The sequence below is a fragment of the Gossypium hirsutum genome, chromosome A05 (assembly GCF_007990345.1).
Source record: "Gossypium hirsutum isolate 1008001.06 chromosome A05, Gossypium_hirsutum_v2.1, whole genome shotgun sequence".
Taxonomy (NCBI): Eukaryota; Viridiplantae; Streptophyta; class Magnoliopsida; order Malvales; family Malvaceae; genus Gossypium; species Gossypium hirsutum.
Genome location: NC_053428.1, coordinates 56,387,723 through 56,395,594, shown reverse-complemented (window position 1 = coordinate 56,395,594; position 7,872 = coordinate 56,387,723). Strand labels below are relative to the sequence as shown.

Here is a 7,872-nt window from a genome sequence, read left to right as displayed (position 1 = left end):
TACATGTGGCAGTCAAAACGGAACTAAAGATACAAAAGTCAGATCTGAGGCTCGTGCACCTGTCAGAGTCTATGCCATTCACGCACTAGAGGAGGCTTCATCCCCAGATGTCATTACCGGTATATTCACTCTTTATGATACTAATGTAATTGCATTGATTGATCCTGGTTCTACTCATTCTTATGTGTGTGAGACATTAGTATTCAGCAAGACTCTACCTGCTGAGTCTACTGAGTTTGTGATTAGAGTGTCAAACCCCTTGAGCCGGTGTGTTATGGTTGATAAAGTGTGAAAGAATTGTCCCTTGATGGTTCGAGATCTGTGCTTTCCAATTGATTTGATGTTGCTGCCATTTGATGAGTTCAACATAATTCTGTTATGGATTGTTTGACTTTACATGATGCTATTGTGAATTGCAAAAGAAAGACCATTGATCTATGGAGCAAGAATGATGAAGTTATTCGGATTGAAGCTAGTGATTTGTATGGTTTACCAGCAGTGATTTCTTCGATGCTAGCTCAGAAATATGTGAGAAAAGGGTGTGAAGCTTATTTTGCCTACGTGCTCGATAGTAAAGTGGCTGAAAGAAACATTGAATCAGTATCTGTTGTATGTGAATATCCGGATGTGTTTCCAGAAGAATTACCGGGTTTGCCACCTATTCAGGAAGTAGAGTTTGGTATTGAGTTAATGCTTGGGATGACTTTGATACCTATAGCTCCGTACAGAATGGCACCTACAGAATTAAAAGAATTGAAAGCTCAGTTGCAAGAATTGAGAGATAGAGGTTTCACACGATCGAGTTTTTCTCCGTGGGGTGCGCTAGTACTGTTTGTGAAAAAAAAAAGGATGGAATTATGAGAATGTGCATTGATTATAGACAGCTCAATAAGGTGACTATAAAGAATAAGTATTCGTTGCCACGGATTAATAATTTGTTTGATCAGCTGAAAGGAGCTACAGTATTTTCGAAGATAGATTTAAGATTAGGCTATAGATTTGAGATCAGGCTACTATCAGTTGCGAGTTAAAGACTCTGATGTGCCAAAGACTACTTTCAGAACGAGGTACGAATACTATGAATTTTTGGTTATGCCTTTCAGACTCACTAATGCACCTGCTATTTTCATGGACATGATGAATCGGATCTTCAGACCATATCTGGACCGGTTTGTGGTCGTGTTTATAGATGACATTTTGATCTACTCTCGTGATGAAGCTGAACATGCCGAACATTTGAGACTTGTGTTGCAGACCTTGCGAGATAAGTAGTTGTATGCAAAATTCAGTAAATGTGAGTTCTGGTTAAGTGAAGTCAGTTTTCTTGGCCATGTGGTATCAGCATCAGGTATTTGGGTTGATCCGAGCAAAATTTCAGCTATACTTGATTGGAAACCTTTAAGATTGTTTCTGAAGTCCGAAGCTTTCTAGGACTTGCTGATTATTATAGATGGTTCATGAAAGGTTTCTCTATGATTGTAGCTCCGATGACAAAGCTATTGCAGAAAGATGTTAAGTTCGAGTGGTCAGAGAAGTGCCAGAAAAGCTTTAATCAGTTGAAAGCCCTTTTGACTGAAGCTCTACTGCTAGTTCAGCCAGAATCGGGTAAAGAATTTGTTATTTATAGTGATGTATCATTAAATGGTTTAGGCTATGTTCTAATGCAGGAAGGCAGAGTGATAGCTTATGCCTCGAGATAGTTGAAGCCACATGAAAAGAACTATCCGACACACGACCTAGAATTGGCAGCCATTGTATTCGCCTTGAAAATTTGGCGTCACTATATGTTCGGTGAGAAATGTCAAGTTTATTCTGACCATAAAAGCCTGAAATACTTGATGACTTAGAAAGATCTGAATTTGAGACAACGTCGATGGTTAGAATTGCTAAAAGACTGCGAGCTTGTGATTGACTATCACCCAGGAATGGATAACGTTGTTGCTGATGCTTTAAGCCGAAAATCATTATTTGCTTTGCGTGCGATGAATACGCATATGGCCAAGTCTGATGATGGTTCAATAGTAGCTGAATTGAAAGCTAGACCGCTATTTGTTCAACAAATATGTGATGCACAGAAGGTTGATAATGGATTGATTGCAAAATAAGCTTAGTGTGAGCCAAATGCTGATTCAGAGTTGATACTGATGACTGTTTGAGATTCAGAGACTGAATATACGTTCCGAGGAATTCAGAGTTGATTTATATGATTTTGAATGAAGCTCATAGTAGTCGGCTTTCTGTTCACCCAGGTAGTACAAAGATGTATAATGATCTAAAATAGCTTTACCGGTGGCATGGTATGAAACGAGACATTTCTGACTTTGTTGTAAGATGTTTAGTTTGTTATCGCGTGATTCGTAACAAGTAATAAATATTTATAATGAAGATCAAACCTAGACTAACTATTATCACGACGAAAAGGCAAGCGCACCTATCGAACAATAGTATAGTAATGGCAAGATCGGGATATTGTACCCAAAGGAACCAAAAGTACTAGTAATACTGTCTTTTGATTATCTAGCCTAAGAATAATGGGGTTTTGTTTTAATTAACTAATTATCTAAACTAAGAATGCACAGAGAAAAGAGTTGGGGAATTGCTTTTGGGAAAATCGATTGACTTGAGACAATACCTAAGGAAAAATCCATCTAGACTTTACTTCTTATTCTGGCTCCAAATCGGACGATTTATTCATTCAACTTGTTCTGTAGAGATCCCTAACTTATGTTATTATCCCTATTCAAGACTAGTAACATCTAATCCCTAGATTGAATAACCGAGAGTTTTCTCTAATTAACACTCTAGGGTTGCATTAACTCGATCTATGGATCCCCTTATTATGTTTCACCCTAATCCAACAAAATCTTGTCACCCTATTTCTAGGCACGCAAATTATGACAAAAGTACTCTTAGACAGGGTCTATTCTTCCTCTGAATAAGAGCATGTCTTGAATCAGTATCCTGGGATATCAAAACAATAATTAAGAATACATAATTAAGAACAAGTTAAATATTTATCATACGATTTAGAAAATAATAACAAGATTCATCTTAGGTTTCATTCCCCTTAGGTATTTAGGGGATTTAGTTCATAACTAAATAATAAAACATCTCAGAAGAATAAAGAATACAAAACATAATGAAAACCCAAAACTCCTAAAGGGAAATTGAGGAGAAATCTTCAGTTTTGATGATGAATCCTACTTCTGAGATGGATCAATCGGCTTCCTTGGGGTAATTCCTTACCCCCCTTCTCCGTCTCCTCTTTTCTTATCTTCTAAGGTGTATTTATAGGCTTTGGAATGCCTACAAGCCCTCAAACATGGTCTTTTTCGAATTAGACTTAACTTGGGCTCGGCAGGGACACGCCCGTGTGACACGTCCGTGTACGATTACTTTAGGCCATGTTCAAGCCTATTAGAATGGCACAGCCATGTCCTATGCCCATGTGAGTCGTGCTCCAATTTTTCCAGATTGACACGACCGTGTGGTCTGCCCGTGTGAGGAGGTTCAGGCTGTGTTGATTTCGTACTTTGGCCTATTTTATCCGTTTTTGCCCGTTTCTCTTTCCTTTTGCTCTCCTATGCTCTCCTAAGTGTAAAACATGAAATTAAAGCATTAGGAGCATCGAATTCACCAATTTTAATAAGAAATCATCCATAAAATGCATTAAACATGGGGTAAAAATATGTATAATTTACGGTTTATCATCTGTCAACAAGTAAAAGATAAACATCAGGTGCCTTCAGGATTACTTCAGCCTATCATGATACCTGAGTGAAAGAATTAATAGATGCTCAAAAGGCTCAAAAATCTCACAAAAATTATGGCTTTTTGATGTTTAGACTCGTGAATTCCAATTCAAAGTAATACCTAGACTTGGGGAAACAACTTATAATTTTAAATTCTTAAAAAAATCAACTTATCATACTTGATTCTCTAATGTCTTAAAGTTTAAACAATCAATGCAAAAATCCCTATGTTTTAATTCAAGATATATCAATCAAAATCATAAATCAATTAAAATTTATCCTAAATATGATATGAGAGCTTTTCAAGAGAACAAGGCAATCATTAATAAATACCCCTCACACTTAAGATGTACGTTGCCTTCAATGTAAAAAGATAGATATTAGAGTATAAAAATAAGACAGGGGGATGAGTGAAACTTCCTGTATTAAGAACGGATGATATCCCTGGATTGGCGAGATCGAGTATTGGAGATAACTCTGGATGGCAAGCTTGACTCTAAAGGTAAGTCGTTGTTTTGAAAAGAAAAGCAAATGAATCTTAAAAACAAATAAGTCTTAAAAACTTAATAAAAGAAAAATAAAATAAGATAATTATTCTAAACTTTCAAGTGGCACGGCCGGGGCACACGCCCGTGTGCGCCTTGGCTCGGTCGTGTTTGTTGCGAATTAAGATGTCGCCAGACAGTCTTCTCATACAGCCGTGTATATAGGCCATGTCACTACATGATCGTGTCGCACGGTCGTGTCTGCGTGGTTCACTTTTCCCACGGTCGTGGAGGTTTTCGCACGCCAGTGTCATTCTGACAGTGTTGTTAACAGGTGATGGACACGAGCGTGTCTCACATTCGTGTTTGTTTCTAAGTTTCAACCATGGGTCTTCCACACAGGTGTGTCGCACGCCCGTGTTGTTTTGGCAGGCTCGACCACGGCCGTGGCGTTTAATCATAGCCCGTGTTGGGTAAATCTTTTGCCTTGTTTTCACACGGCCTTAAGCACGCCCGTGTGCTTGGCTGTGTCTCTGTGGAAACACCTATATTCAAGATTTCTATTAGTAGGTTAGGAGTTATATACCAAAATTTAAAGAAATTAATAATGTTAGTGCTCGAGTTGCCTCCCGAGAAGCGGCTATTTATAGTCTAAGCTCGACTTACCTCTTCAGTGAATGGTCATGGTGGTTTGAGGAGTTTATACTCCTCATTCCTGCTATCAATCTCATAAAAATAAGGTTTTAATCGGGTGTTGTTTATCTTAAAAGTGCCGAACTTGGGATGACTCACCTCCACCGTATCGAATGGAAAAATACTGAGTACCGTAAGAGGGATTTCCTCATTCGGTGTGGTAGTGACAATGTGGGGATCTGCGGCATCTAGTAAGACTTTATCACCAACCTTAAGTTGATTTGGAGAGGTATCGGGCTTGTTTTGGCGTAGTTTCAGTTTATTGTGTGTCCTCTGTTTATGTGCTCGCCATTTGTCTAGCTCCTCTATCCGTAGCCTTCGTTCTTCATGAATGTGTCCTCTATCATTTCTGGAACATGGCTCGTGAACTTCTTTGAAGCTCAATTTCTACAAAGTCATATTGTCAGTTTTAGTAGATTGGTGTGGACCATTACCTTCAATGTTTGATGTGATGCCAGAATTACGAGCTTGAAGGGTGATTGTGTCGTCTCCTACGCGAAGCATGAGCTCACCTGTACCAACATCAACAATTGTTTTAGCAGTTGCTGAAAAGGGCCTTCCTAAAATCAAAGAGGTGTTATTATCCTCTTCTATGTCTAGAACAATGAAATCAACGGGGAATATGAACTTATCTACTTTCACGAGTACATCTTCAATAATACCTCTAGGGAATCTTATAGTTTTATCTGCCAGTTGAATGCTCATCCTAGTTTGTTTAGGTTTCACAAGACCTAGTTGCTTAAACATTTTGTAAGGCATGATGTTAATACTAGCCTCTAAATCAGCTAATGCATGACTTATATCTAAACTACCAATTAAGCAAGAGATTGTAAAACTCCCTGGATCTTTCAATTTGTAGGGTAGCTTATTCTATAGAATAGCTGAGCAGACTGCGTTTAGCTCGACATGTGACGCTTCGTCCAACTTTTGCTTATTTACTAAAAGCTCTTTTAAAAATTTCATTGCATTTGGCATTTACGACAAAGCTTCAATAAACGGTAAGTTAATATATAATTTTTTCAAAAGTTTGAGGAATTTACCGAATTGTTCGTCTGAGCAGTCTTTCCTTGTCGCGTTAGGGTATGGGACCCGAGGTTTATATTCTTCATTCACCGGTTTGTTTGTATTTTGATCTACCTTACCTTGACCCTTGCTTACCATAGTTTCTTGCATCGGTTATGGTTCAGGCTCAACGACTACTTCGTCATCTTGAATATTAATTGCGTTGAGTTGTTTCCTTGGGTTAGGTTCGATATTTCATGGCAAACTACCTTGTTGTCATTTGGAGATCAGTTTGGAAAGCTGGTCTATCTGAGTTTCAAGCCCTTGGATTGACGCTTGTTGATTTTTAAGTGCTGTCTCAGTGTTCTGAAAACAGGTTTCTAACACTAATATGAACTTTGAGAGCATCTCTTTAAGATTTGGCTTCTTTTCCTGTTGGTAGGGTGGTTGTTGGTAACCCGGAGAATGTTGTGGCTTTTGATTCCCTTGACCACCCCAGGAGAAATTTGGGTGGTTCCTCCAACCTGCATTATAAGTATTACTGTATGGGTTATTTTGAGATCAAAAGTTGTTGTTACCCATATAGTTAACTTGTTCCTTTTCGGTTGTAGGATTGAAGGATTGATATTCTGTATGCACACCTCCTCCACTTGAGTCACACCTCATTACTGGATGTACCTGCGTAGAACCAAGTAAACCATCAATCTTTTTATTGAGAAGTTCTACCTGATTTGACAGCATAGTAACTGAGTCGACGTTATAAACGCCAGCTATTTTTGTTGGCTTAGTCCTCATGACTTGCCACTGATAGTTATTCAATGACATTTCTTCAACGAATTCATAAGCCTCTTCAAGTGTTTTGTTGTTGATGGTTCCACCAGTAGCTGCGTCAACCATTTGCCGAGTCGACGGATTCAAACCATTGTGGAATGTTTGTACTTGAAGCCAAAGCGATAACCCATGGTGAGGGCACCTTCTCAGTAAGTCCTTGTATCTCTCCCATGCATCGTAAAGTATTCCTAAATCCATCTGCACAAAAGAAGAGATATCATTACGTAATTTAGCCATTTTAGCTGGCGAAAAATATTTTAGTAAAATTTTTTTCATCATTTGTTCCCAAGTAGTGATAGACCCTCGTGGCAATGAGTTCAACCACTGTTTAGCTTTGTTTCTCAGTGAAAAAGGGAACAACTGAAGGCGAATAGCATTATTAGAAACGCCATTAATTTTGAAAGTGTCACAAAACTCCAGAAAGTTTGCTAAGTGAGCGTTGGGATCTTCATCCTGCAAACCATCAAACTGAACAAAATGCTACATCATTTGAATTGTGTTAGGTTTCAGTTCAAAAGTATTTGCAGCTACAGCAGGTCTAACTATGCTAGATTCAGTTCCTGTTAAAGAAGGTTTAGCATAATCATGCATAGTGCGTGGAGCAGGATTTTGATTAACCGCAATTGCAGGAGGTAGCTAATTGCCTTGGTTTTCAGCCATCTCTTCGGTTGGGGGTTGAGTATCATCTTCTTGCTCGTTCTCTGTGTATCTTAAGCTGCGCCTTATTTCTCTTTGGTTTCTACGAACTGTGTCATCTATTTCTTTGTCAAAAAGTAATGGTCCCGACGGGTTTCTTCTAGTCATAAACTATAAAAACCTGCCAAGAGAAAGAAAAAGTAAATTAATTAGTAATAAAAATAATAAAATTAAATTAATTTTCAAGAAAAATAAATGGCTAAAGTAATAAAAATTTAGCGTTCCTAATATTTTAGTTCCCCGGTAACGGCGCCAAAAACTTGATCGCGTGATTCGTAACAAGTAATAAATATTTATAATGAAGATCAAACCTAGACTGACTATTATCACAATGAAAAGGCAAGCGCACCTATCAAACAATAGTATAGTAATGGCAAGACCGGGATATCGTACCTAAGGGAACCAAAAGTACT

The 7,872-nt window shown here is 38.2% G+C and overlaps 1 non-coding gene across 1 annotated transcript; it reads left to right on the top strand.

The window, feature by feature from the left end:
- Positions 1 to 6,887: 6,887 nt before the first annotated feature.
- Positions 6,888 to 6,994, top strand: LOC121229919 (small nucleolar RNA R71). Its single transcript, XR_005927870.1, has one exon. It is a non-coding gene; the product is annotated as a small nucleolar RNA R71 (small nucleolar RNA).
- Positions 6,995 to 7,872: the final 878 nt, after the last annotated feature.